Source organism: Mytilus californianus, unplaced genomic scaffold, assembly GCF_021869535.1.
Source record: "Mytilus californianus isolate M0D057914Y unplaced genomic scaffold, xbMytCali1.0.p SCAF_9, whole genome shotgun sequence".
Classification (NCBI taxonomy): domain Eukaryota; kingdom Metazoa; phylum Mollusca; class Bivalvia; order Mytilida; family Mytilidae; genus Mytilus; species Mytilus californianus.
The window spans coordinates 79,936,185-79,949,986 of NW_026262745.1; the positions used below are offsets into that span (position 1 = coordinate 79,936,185).

Consider the following 13,802-nt stretch of genomic DNA (forward strand, 5'->3'; position numbering starts at 1 on the left):
AATAAGTAGAAAGAAGACAAAGTACCCATGGAAGTGTAGAAATTGATACCAATATGCAAGGAGCAAATTAATTTTTTATTTTGAGCCACTTTAGTACAGAAGGCTTTCAGTACCTGTTACTATAACGATCGTGTAAATTTCACACAAAGTGTCATACGTAAAAAGTGATACTTTTATTTGGGTTTTATTTACATTATTGTTAGTTATATGACACAAATTGAGACCTAAAAAGGGAACAGACTCGTGAAGCAAAGATCAGCGCTATCCGTTCTTATGGTCACATATTATGTTGGTTTTGAAAGGAAAATAAAACGTGTAATAGTAAAAACCATTGCAACTTGTTTAATGATCTCCTTAATTAGACGGACACGCGATACCGTTCATTCCGAAATACATCTAATAGTATTCCCTTTAATGAATTGAATTATTTCAGCTGTAAGTCAATTTTTTCGACAACTACAAAAGTACACAGCGATAGTTCCACAAATTGATTTCTCAAATTAACTGTGTTCCGAGGGTTATAAATAAACGTTTGTTGTTATATACTCGCGTTTTGTTTTGTTGTAATGCTTTCTTAAGTTTACGCCTAGGCCCATACTCTCTAAAATGTATAAACATACTCACCCTTTCTCGTAAAATGGAAAATCAGTATTTTCCCTTCTACATTACATATTACATGATTTTACATGCAATTTACAATGATATATATGAACAATAAATCATTGAAGATTATGATGAACTCTAAATAGCTACACTAACGAAGTGTACAATCCCCGAAGGCAATTTCCATAAGACAAGAGCAAGATAAACAATAATCATGAGTACTGCTGTTTGTTTATTTATTATAAATGAAAACAAGAGAATAGATTAAAAAAAATATAAATGAAAAATTGAATTTTTAGTATTACTGGCAAACTCAATATAATGAAGACTGCGATGTCATGGTGTGAGTTAAAAGTCATAAATAAGCTGAAATACTAGCTTATCGCTTGAAAAAACACTGAACTCTATGAGAAATAAAGACTCACTGAAGATTTCCTTTGGATCGGAAATTGTTAGTAATTTATAACAATCGCGGTTAGAGATAATCGGGAATCTGAGAGATCGTTTCCATTTGTGTGGTATTTATACAAGACTCTTTTCTGTGATGAATTGAACATTTAAGATTAAATGAGTTATCTTCAGCCGTCAATCTTACGTAACATATCTGAGTTGTTTTCAATGATTGATTTCTCTGCAGACATCCCGTTTGTACTTTCATTTTCTGTTAAATGTCTATCAGTTCTACACGCAGTAGGTTTAATACATTGCTCTAATTTAACCGAAATTGAAATAAATCTCGGTATATAAATTAAAATATATAAACGACCAAGATAGTTAAAACAGTTTATGTTAAATTCTTTCGAATTTCATATCGGTTCTTTTACATTAAAATCTTTCAATTAAGATTTTTCATAGTAAAACGACTATGTTGAACTCATCTATCCCATCTTACTTAAAGGGGCAGTAGCTACGAGATATAAAAATAGAATAAAGTATGATTTTTTTTTGGTCAATCATTAATGATTTTAGCAGCCAGTTTGGTTCAAGTTTGTCAAAATAAGATAAGAAACAACACTGAAGAATTATTCACTGGCAAGTGAATAATTCGACCACATAGAATCCGTATTCAATTTAATCCTAAGCTAGAGATAACGCATAAACTAGGCGTGTTCAGATATTAAAAAGAAAAGAATGTCAACATTTAAAGTGAAACAAGGATAAACCATTGGTTGACTGATTCGATCCACAAAAACTCATTCTAATAAGGTAAAAATGATGATAAACATATTTTTCAACCTATAATATGAAATTAACAGCTCTAGAAAAATCTAATTGCACGTGTTCGCTATCTATTCAATCTAAAAATGTATATTTATTTTAACATCGGGTTATATGACCGTCGACAGTCTTCGGAGGTCACCTCGATGGTTAATTACGAAATGCTGATACATATAATCGAGTCCATGCATTGTAAATTGTTCATTTTAAGACTTTTGATAATTTGGATATACGTTTAAGTATGTTATAAATCAAATATGAGAATTTGAGTCAATCGGTGAACATGGATTTGACAGATAATGCCCCTTTCAAAAAAAGTATATTACATACACTATCTAGTCTGCTTCAAATGTGGATTAAATTCTTAAAGTTAAATTTTAATGCCGGTTGAGAATTAAACTTTCCGATAAAATAGTTAACTTCAGTTTCTCCAATTGTGGCCTTACTATTTGTATGTAGAAACATTCCGACACTTCATGCATATGCAATACATTGGTTACTTGCCATGAGCAACACAAAGGTTGTTACTGGTATATCACGATCTGCCTACCTTTTTAAACATCCTCTATTTGTGGTGTGGTTCTTCTTGCTAAGTCTATATTCTGTGCAGTGTTTTGAAGACTGGTGTTTGTCTTGGTATTGTCTGTTTTTCGTTTACTTCCGTTTTTTTGTTGTCCCTTTGTTGTCTTTTACTCCTTTTCTTTAACATATGGTAGTAACACGGATAATAAGGACTGTTTTCACAAAAAATACTTGTGTAAGTCGTGAAAAATTATGTTTAACTATGAACTATTTAAGGGGGTCTCGTTGACCGAGTGGTCAAAATAGTCTAACTACTGTATCTCTAGCCTGTAAACACTGAGATTGTGAGTTCGAATCCTGCATGTGGCAGGTGCGCTCGACTCTAATCTCAATTGACAAGGATTTCAGTTCTCATACCGAAGGTCGGTGGTACTCGACGGGCATTCGGCTTCCTCCACCAATAAAAACTGACCCCCACGAAATAGCACAATAGTCGTCAACATTGAGATAAAAGAGAGGCGAAGGATTCTTGCAGGTAAACGCGTCTGGCGTACCAAATTGTAAACCTGGTACAGTCCGTGTAACGTAAAAGTTAACAATACGAACGATGCCCGAACCATGTACGGACGATGCCCGAACGATGTACGTACGCTTCCCGAACGGTGTACGAATGCAAACGAAACGCTGACCGAACGTTGTACGGACGCTGAACGAACGATGTACGAACGAAACCATGTACCATAAACCATACCATTAACGATAACATAAGCGCCCTTGTATCGTTAATCGTATGGTTTTGCGTACATCGTTTCATTTAGCTTATACCGTATCGTTTAGCGTACATCGTTTCGTGTAGCGTATATCGTATCGTTAAGCGTACATCGTTTCTTGGAGTGCATAGTTTCGTTTTTTAATATAAAACATGAATTGTGTTCTGTTAAATCTTTTTATATAGGTGATAATATGCGTAAAATTTAGATTGGATGCATGTTTTAGTTTTTAATTAATAATTTAATAAATTATAATTTAATCTGACTCGATGTTGATCCAACATTATTTACATAAAAAGTTTGAAAAATAAACACTGAAATAAATTTAAACAAATTAAAAGATACAATTATGATTTTTTTTTAGCCGTAGAAATACGGACTTGGTGAATGTGCGAGTAAACTACTGTCTGCTGAGTATTAAACGATTTTTTTTAGATTATAGATTTTTTTAATTCATTTTCAAATCAGACGGAAAAAAAACAAATATTCGAGAAATTTCAAATAAAAACAATTACTCTTTATGTGCCTTATCAACCTCAAACCTAAATCCCTACCAATGTACAAACGATTGTGTATTATTTTACCTATAAATGCACTTGACTTTAAACAATCATCAACGATTGTCCGGCAAAAAACTAGACCATTTCCCTCTATTCTTTAATTTTCTTAAACCATTTTCCTCTGTTCTTTATTTTGCCTGTTATACTCTATTCTAATTTTATAAAATGTTTTTCTTTATTTTCCTGTATCTATACCTCCTTTATTCAGAGCAACCCACCCTAAATATACATATGATACACACGGTCTATAGGTCATCGCTTGTACCGTGATACACATGTTTGCATAAAAAAGGATACCTTGACCTTGTTCATATTTATAACATTGTAAATGTCCTCCTAATGATACATCTAGTAGTAACCACTGGACATAAAACAGCTAACTATAAATTCATCCGTCATATTCTTAGTTTTGTTATAATGTGAAAATCAAACAACATGATGAAACAATAATTATTGCAGATTTTCACTACGGAAATCATGGGAAATAATTGTAGACAAAACCAACCAATCACATCCCTACACCACAAATTAAAGTCTAGCCTTTTCGCATTAAAATACATTATTTTCATAAATCTATTTCTAAATAATTTTAAACAATTTTTGAATCGAACGGTCATTTTTCTTATTTGCCATAAAAAAAAACAAAAAACAAACAATTATTTTCATTTCTCATTTTAAACAGATCGATGGTTTTTCAATGGTCGGTGCCTGTCAGCATTTATAAAATCTAACACCGTGTTTGCCAGAAAGAAAGCTACATAGAACAGGAAAACAACAATGTCTTAGAAATACTTCCAGGCCCTATTTTCTAATTTCTGTTGTAATGTGGTGTAATGCAAAAAGGGTAACTCCTGAATACTGATAAGCATTTGTGGTTAATAACAAATCTATGGTAGTCTCTTTTTTTTACTCGCAAAGTATTCTACTAAATCATGTTTTATTTATGAAAATTGCTCATGGCTGACGAATGTTAAACATTGATCCCTAGATTTTCAATTGTTTAGTTGTTAGGTTACTGTCTGATCTCGCAAACCTGACATTTTATGGTCATTATTTTTTGCATCAAATTGCACCAATGTTTTAAAAAGATATAAACGCGACACCGTACGAGAGTCGTTATTTTACATAAACTATTAGTATTTTTTTCTATAACGAAATACGAAACCACTTCTCGCAATTCGCTTTGGGGTTATTGTGCTTGTCTTTTGACAAATTATGCATGGCCTTGTCTCAAAAACAAAAAAGTATAATATAATATTGAGTAATATATAAAACTGGACCAGAGTAAAGAGTTGGGAAGTACGAATTCCGAATTTTGATTGATTGTTCTACATCTTAGTGTATTTCTGATATATGATTGTACAGACTCAAAAATGTCTTTGTTTTGGTGAAATGAAAGGTCACCGTCACCAGCCACTAATAAAAGCAAAATGGATATAGTAGATCTTTCTAATTTTGAAATCAATATTTCTCTTGCTTCGTTGATAAAAGGGCACTTAAAATATAGTGAATACTATTCTCCACAGCTGCATGCGGGATTGGGTTTTATATTAATAAGGTTTAAATCTGCATTTGAATAATTGCACCATATTTCTCAACTGTGTATCAATGACATTAAGATTTCTATCACCACAACTAAAATAGGAAGTGCGTACTGTGAATAAATACTCAGTTTACTATTATTTACAGCAATTTATCACATATAATACCACGTTAACAATACGGTAGACGGTGTTTGACAGTCTGAAGGAGACAGCATCAAGGATTTAATAAGGCAAAGCCTTTGTTGTACTCAATCTTACTAAAGTTTTCTTTGTTATATTTAATAGATATATATCCGAGATACGATAATGTAGTTTTCTTTTTTATAACACATCTGATCATCTATGATGGGATAATGTCTAATGAGAGAATTTAACCAGAAACTGAACAACGTAGAAGTGACCAATCAAAGGTCACTGTACGGCCTTCAACAATGAGCAAAATCCATACAGCATAGTAAGATATTAAAGGCTCCGAAATGACAAATGTAAAATACACTCAACACTGTTCAAACATCACCGCACGTCAAACTTTGAACAACTGAAAAACCTGATTAGACATTCGTGACAATTTGGCACGCCCTCATGAATTGGCGAAAGACCTATTATTATTAGTTATAACTTATAAGTTACTAGTTTCCTGTCTATTCTGTCATTTATTGCATTTGATTTGTAATTTGTCCTCATGTAACACATATTTGTGTTTGGGTGTAAATAAAGAATTGAAAAATGTATTTTGCGTTAAATGTGCAATGAAACCACGGAATCGTTATCTTCAAAAATAGTTCTGAAACGGTTGATAAAATGTGGAATGTCTGAATAGAAATATAACAATTATGTCCACTGCGCGATTATAAAACGGGCTGTATTTTGACATTTTGAGATACTATAAGTAATTGTTTTCTGTGATAGAATTTTAGAGGTCAATACGACTTTTAATCAGTTGGATTTTCAATTTTAATAAAAAAAATGTGTTTGGTTTTCTTCTTTTCTTTAAATTCATATCATGATTCTTTAGTTTGGACGTATTTTGTTGTTCCAAAATGACAAATGGATTAGACACAAGTTTTTCAACTTAGTAACGTCTTCTCCAATACATACATAAATATACACATGAATGAACATTACATATATTTGACTTTAACCATTTTTATTTTAGCATGAAGATATAAAAATAAATTACATATAAATTTTAAGAATCGAATCATTGGATATGTTCCACTTAATATAACTAATCAAGTGCGCCTATTTTCAGAAGAAATAAATACAAACACACCGAGCTGTGTAAAATAAAATATGTTAGTGTACATGACAAGTCATGTGTGTGAATTTGTTTAAATGTAAATTATACACTGATAGTTTATGATGTGATACATATTAAGTCGCTTTTCTAGTTACGGATTAATAGGAAAACGGAATAAATCTACACATAATTGTAAGTATCAATTTTGTTTTTTTAATTAAATCCATTGAAACGTTTCAGAATACAATAGTCAATCATAAAGATCATTCGATTACCGTATCCTTAAGAGCATAAATTGATCATGTTCTAGTAAGATCTGTTACAGAATAAGGTTGTCAAAGTTGAGAAAAACGCTTGGTACTTTTTATATACTTTTGTACAGATAGAAAAACACTGTAATTTTCGTCAGAACTCAAAGACTCATCACCAAAGAGCAATACATAAATTGTAATATTGACAGCAAAAACATTGATTTCATTTATCATTATAAGCCTTTGTGAAGAAAACTTGTTACAATATAATAATTAAATAATGATTCTTCGATATTTCCTATTGTCTTCTGAATATTTTTTAAGTTGATTAGTTTAAAATTTGTATACCAAACATTTACAATTTTACTCTGCGTTTATAAATAGCATTGAAGGTACAACATCTTATAAACGATAAACATTGATAGAGGTTAATGAGCCACTCTTTCTCATGTTGAGATGGAATATTTTCGTTATTTGATTTAACGAGTTTAAGGTTCATCATAACAAATGGACAAATATGGCCGTATTTTCACCTCAAAAACTACTCTGTGTACAGACTTACCTGTACAGTTTGGAAAGTTTTAAGGCCTGGCATCCACTAGATATATAAAAGTTAAATTTATTTTGCATATCAGAAAGATAAAATGGTTTTTTGATTTTAATGGGCATTTTTTTTCCTTCCTGCAGAAGATATAAAAATAAACAAACACCTGAGTTGCATTTGATACGGTCCACTCCATTCTTACCTTTAACTCACCTATAGATGTGTAGATATCTATTGTCCATGCCAATCAAGGTCAATCAATACAATACAAACCAGTTGTTACCTGAGAGGGAGCATCTCAAAGTTGTTTCCCCAACTTAGTTAATTTTTACACCTTCTGCAGGAACGAAAAAAAATGCCCATCATAATCCAAACAAGATTTCATCTTTCTGATATGCAAAATAATTTTAACTTTTATATATCTAGTGGATACCAGGCCTTAAAACTTTCCAAACTGTACAGGTAAGTCTGTACACAGAGTTGTTTTTGAGGTGAAAATACGGTCATATTTGTCCATTTGTTATGATGAACCTTAACAATCGAAACCCCTGAAATATCGTGCTTGTCAAAAATGGCGAAACTGGACTTCCAACAGCGGACAATGATTTCTAATTATACAATATTCTTTCAATGGATTTTTAAATGCAATGTAGAACTTATCAATTAAGACATTTCTTATCCCTTTTGAAATATGAAGTCACATGCACACAGAAGTTTGTCTGACGTATGAAAATTGAAAAAAAGGCATGACCGGAGTTTAGAGAAAAAAAGGCAGTATGGGCATCTTGCCAAAAAGAAAAGGCATGATGACTTTATGTAAAACAACTCAGGAAAAATTAATAACTAAGAAAGGCAGGACAGAATAGAGTGTAAAATAAAAAAGCATGACTACATTTACATTGAGAGTCCTATCAGTTTTAATAGACCTTTTCAACAATTGTCTACACCTACAGTTGAGAACGACTACGACAGGTGAGATATGAGGGGTCGTCTCAAAAATAAAATTGAAAAATTATTATTGATCGCATATGATTATTTTGATTGCCAATGAGACCGGTATCCAACATGACGTGTATATAAGCAATTGTTGTGTACCGTACCTTATTTTGTTTATTAGGTATTTGTTTATCAAAACTAAATTTATCTGTGAATTGACTATGAAGAAAAGGAAGGACTTCAATGTTTCATTTCTTTTAGACGTCGTGTTGAAAAATGAAAAAAAAAAATACCTGTATTTTTGTAGTAGATGTTTAATTAATCAATCATGTTTTATATCTGTTGACTAGGGCGGTACATGTTTCTACAATGTCTGTTAATTTTGGCTTCCAATGTCTCAATGGTACTCATAACAAAATAGATACCAAGATTTTTAAAGGCCCTTGGTGTCTCTTCTGATTCAGATTCAGATTCAAATCGTAAGCTTTTTTTTTTTCGTTCTCTTGCTATTTTATGACTTCTGCAGTAGGAAAAAAAACCACACAATGCAACATATAAAACAGACGTTCAGTTACCGCATAGTCTGCATTTTGGTTAAAGACCCCAATCTCCCCCCCCCCCAAAATGAAACAAAGTTACTATCTTTGATCGAATAAAATGGAAATAAATATGAGAGCGACGCCTTTCTTATCAAATTGTAAACTAAATATTCTATTGTGACAAAAACTTACCAATTGCAATGACCAACTTGTTTATGAATTGTTTCAGGCGCATAAAACATGCGGCGGGGTTTCACTAGTATAATTGGGATCTTAAATCTCCCCTATGTATGGTCAGAGATGAAATTTAAAAACCTTTATGCATGGAAAAAATAGAAAAGAGTAGAAAACCAAAGCTATGTCCTGAAAAGGGGAAGGGTAAGCATTTCTCGCTTCTTGCAAGACACACGAAGGTCATTTTTCATGAACAGGGAAAGGAAAGGAAAGGAATCTACGACAGGGGAAAAGGTATGTTCACGTCTTTCGGGACACGGACAACCTATAACGGTCAATCAGTTCGGCGCTGTCAAAAAGACACTGCAATGACAACAAGCTCTGTTGGGATATAAATACCATACGCATTACTGAAGAGACATTAATTGTAAAAATGCGCATGTGGCGCAGAAAAAAATGGTGCCGTTAATGTTTCCAGTTCATTAAGGAAACATCTCAATTTTAACATGGTATCTTAAAGCGGAGTAGTCTCTCGTAACTAAATTATCGATGTGGCCTTTTCCTTTGACCTTTAAACAAATAGGCTTTTACCCCTCCCAAAATTGAATGTGTACAACAAGTGACGTGAAGATCGGTTGAGAAACACAACTCGAGGGGACGGACGGTAGTCCTGTTACAATGTTCCTTCATCAAATCTCATAAATAGCATTACAAAAGCGAATTAATCGCAATTGGCATGTGGAACAATCTGTGTTGACAGTTTAACCCCGCCGCATTTTTGCGCCTGTCCCAAGTCAGGAGCCTCTGGCCTTTGTTAGTCTTGTTTATTTTTAATTTTAGTTTCTTGTGTATAATTTGGAGTTTAGTATGACGTCCATTATCACTGAACTAGTATACATATTTGTTTAGGGGCCAGCTGAAGGACGCCTCCGGGTGCGGGAGTTTCTCGCTGCATTGAAGACCCATTGGTGGCCTTCAGCTGTTGTCTGCTCTATGGTCGGGTTGTTGTCTCTTTGACACATTCCCCATTTCCATTCTCAATTTTATCGCTTATCTAAATACTCACATAATCATGAAATTTAAGAAGAAAAAAAGGCAGATTATGTGAATTGATTGCAGTAATTATTTACTTAAAGGTTTAATAAATTCAACGTAAAATGTCGTATAACTACATGTAATAAGAATGCTATACAAAAGAGAGAGATATAGTTCATATTTGTTAGAAATATGTTCTTTCGTCAAAATAGTGTAAAACGATAAATCGAAGGTGTAAAAGTAATACTATTCATGAATGATTTTTAGTTTTGAGACGACCCCTTCATTTTACCTGTAAACTGTAGTTGTCATTAGTCGGTGTCGAGAGTTATTGAAAAGGTCTAATATAGGCGTGGCAATCCATCACTTTTATCCAACCAACTGTCCTTAATAATAAAGATTGTACGACTTTGCCCCCAGCAGAGCTATAGAAAAACAGTACATTAACGGGTGTTACACGGACACTTTATAGATGATACACGGACACTTTTTAGTTGTTACACGGACACTTTTTATGAATAGAATCACTCGTGCATGATCAGTGAGTTCATGGGCACTTTAAATTTCGATTAGATTTGAACTTTTTGTTTCACCGACATATTTCCTGTCTGTTTAAAATATTTACGTTGGCATCAAATAACTGTATTTTTTTCAAACAATTCCAGTATATTACTATTCATATCAGTACACTACGGAATTGACCATTTAACTTCAAAAGGGGGGTTAATGTTTTTTCCACAAAAAAAATATTCTGATCCCCAATTTTCTGAGAAAAAATATAGTGTGGTCAAGCAGATGACAAAATAATGTTCTGATTCCTGATTTTCCGAGTACAGTATATTAAAATGCTAATTTCGAAAAAAATATTTGGTGATAGCGTTGAAAAGGTAATTAATTTTCTTACTCAGAAAAAAAAAACATACCCCTTTTGAAGCTAAATGGTCGGTCCGTAAATGTATTTTTTCAATATATGGGCATGAATAGTATTCTGGACAATGCTGAAAGTAAAGAAATGCTGGTACCGACGTTTATATTTCAAAATAAAAGACAGTAAATATATATACATAAAAAAATCAAATCTAATCAAAAGATAAAATCCCTATCAACTCACCAATGCACGATTGATCCTATAAATAATAAGTGTCCGTGTAATACACGTCCAAATAGGCAGCAAATCTTGAAGAAAATCTTTCAACTTATGTCACCAATTTTGGACGGTAAGCTGCGATTGGATCATAATTGTGACACGTGTTTAATCCTGATCAATACTATTAGAGACCTACAAGCATGAAAATTAAAAATAAAAACCAAAATACATGCCTATATATATCTAATAACAAGCCAAAATCTATTTTTTCATAACATTTCATTCACTAATGAAATAAGAACTTCGTTCTTTTTATACATTTATACTGTTATTGAAATCATATATATTGAATTCATATATTTGGGAGCAAACGGACGATTTTTATGATTTTTTTAAGGGGGAATGGGGAATGGAATGGCACATCCTGCATTTTTTCAACAAAAAAGGATCAAGCCTGTTATTTTAAATGTTTAACCCCCCCCCCCCCTTTCTGTTTTTCCCCAAATAAAAATCAAATGTTAGCTTGCTTACCTCTTAAATCTTTTTCCTACATTACTTACTTGCGAAGTTGCATTTAAAAAAGTCTCAAATGTGTACGACATTCATCTTTTACTTGATATGGTTCTTTTTTTATAAAATTATTAGATTTTTTAATTTCTTGAGAAAAAAAAACTCTCGGCTGAAGGAAAGTGAAAAAAAAAAGTTTGTTTAAACTGTAACTTACATTAACTTGTATATGGTCATTTAAGTCTCTAATCTGTTTAATTTTGCTACCTCTTCTAAATGCAAAATGTACTACTTCTTTCTTGAAACGTCGTACAAGTCAGATACAAAACAAAGGGAACAAAAAACAGGCCGTAAACAAACTGCCGTATAGTTTTTCTGCACTTGTAGTCAGGTCAAGGTCCTCGGCTATCGCCTCGGACCTTGACCTGACTACTCGTGCAGAAAAACTATCCGGCAACGCTTGTTACCGGCCTGTTTCTTTGTTACCTTTGTATTGTATCTAATACTTAGCGTGCAATTGTGTCTGTGTCAAGTTAGATAAATATATTCATATTTCTGGACGTACATATGTCGGGGTTTAGGACATTTCATTCGATAGTAGTAGATGAAAAAAGGATTTTCTGATATTCTATCTATAACTGATAAAAGTGGCATTAAATCGTAGAGGTTGTCCCACTTTATGTGAAGAATAGAACATATTGAGCTTTTTGGATTTTCTTCTGTTCACTACCAAATGTCGGCCTGTACCACTGAAAATATATAACTTCCGGACTAGCAAACACGGGCAACCCAGTTACTAATATTCCTGCTTCCAACTAAACGTCATGTTCTAGATTGTCGGAATCTTGTTGAGTACAACCATCCCATGACTCACGTGCATATGACATAATTGGTCTTATAAGTGACTGTGTTAAGTTTATGCGAATAAGATAATTCCTAGTCAATACATATTTCAATTTTTTTTTAAATTTAATCTAGTGCTTGCACACTTTAAAACGTTTTCTATATTGTATAGAATTTACTATTGGAATCAAAAGTAGTACCTAAGTGTTTATGACAGGAGACATTTCTACTACTTGATATTGAAGTTCTATTTTTATTTCATCTGGAGAAGAATTACAGGAGAATAGCATAGTAATTGTCTTGTTAGGATTAAAATCAATAAACCAATCCTTAGACCATGCTGAAATTTGATCTACCGTAAATCGCTATTTAAGACATCCTCTATTGTGTAAGGACTTTTACTTGAATAAGAAAGGGATGTTTCATCAGCACACACTCGAGTTAGACTTATCAAATTACCAGCTATGTCATATACATGAATAAGGAATAGTAGGGAACCTAATACAGAGCCTTGTGGAACTCCTGCATTATTATTCTCAAAAGGCGAATATGAACTTGAAACAAATACGCTTTTTGTATATTTGAAATATAACTAATTAAGTTATAAAATACATTTTTAAATACATTTTTTTTTTCAAATACTTTGCCCACTGCTGATAATAATGAGATTGGTTTATAATTGGAAATTAGTGATTTGTCTCCGGTTTTGAAAAAAAATATATGCTCAAAGTCAACTCATTTTAAAGAAGTTTTGAAAATAAAATGGTTAAATGCTTTTTTTTTAACATAAAGCACAAATAAATTTACATACATTATCAGATCAAAATATTTTAAATACCCCAGTCCTGAGATACCGTGTATATTCGACTGAATATACCATATCGATAATTTTACATTCGTACTTGTTACGTAACAAGATCTGTGTCCAGGTAAAAAGATCCAACAGGTGGTGTATATTCTAAAATGTTTATCGCCTTCCATTATACATCTGACGATGACGTTTAGCTTTAGGGCCATTTTGTTTTCGCAAAGAAAAAAAATTAAAAAAAATTATATATATATAATATTCTGTTGAAAAATCTTTTTAAAGGTAAACTGATAAGCATAACGTCTTCGCAATTTCTTGTCCAGATCCAGGGACACAGATGTCAGAATGAATAAGAAAACACTAAACTCTTAAACAATATATTGTAAAATGGACACCAAGCACATTTTGATAGACTAGTGTAGTACTAATAGACTTTCTTGTGTATTTTCTATGTTCTGGAAACTTCAACATCCCATCAACAGTACTTAAATTAAAGTCCTAAGTTTTATAAATTAAATATATCTTTTTTAAATATCATTTGCAAGGCTGCATGCACATTGCACCTATCGTTTTCGTATATTTCTTTTCCGCCATGTATAAGTTTAATGTTTACTTTGACTT

General features: G+C 32.4%; 1 protein-coding gene across 1 annotated transcript in view; it reads left to right on the forward strand.

The window, feature by feature from the left end:
* The window catches only part of LOC127716490 (gamma-aminobutyric acid receptor subunit beta-like), a 93,042-nt gene that overhangs the window by 48,717 nt on the left and 30,523 nt on the right, over positions 1-13,802 (forward strand). The gene's annotated exons all lie outside the window — the stretch shown is intronic.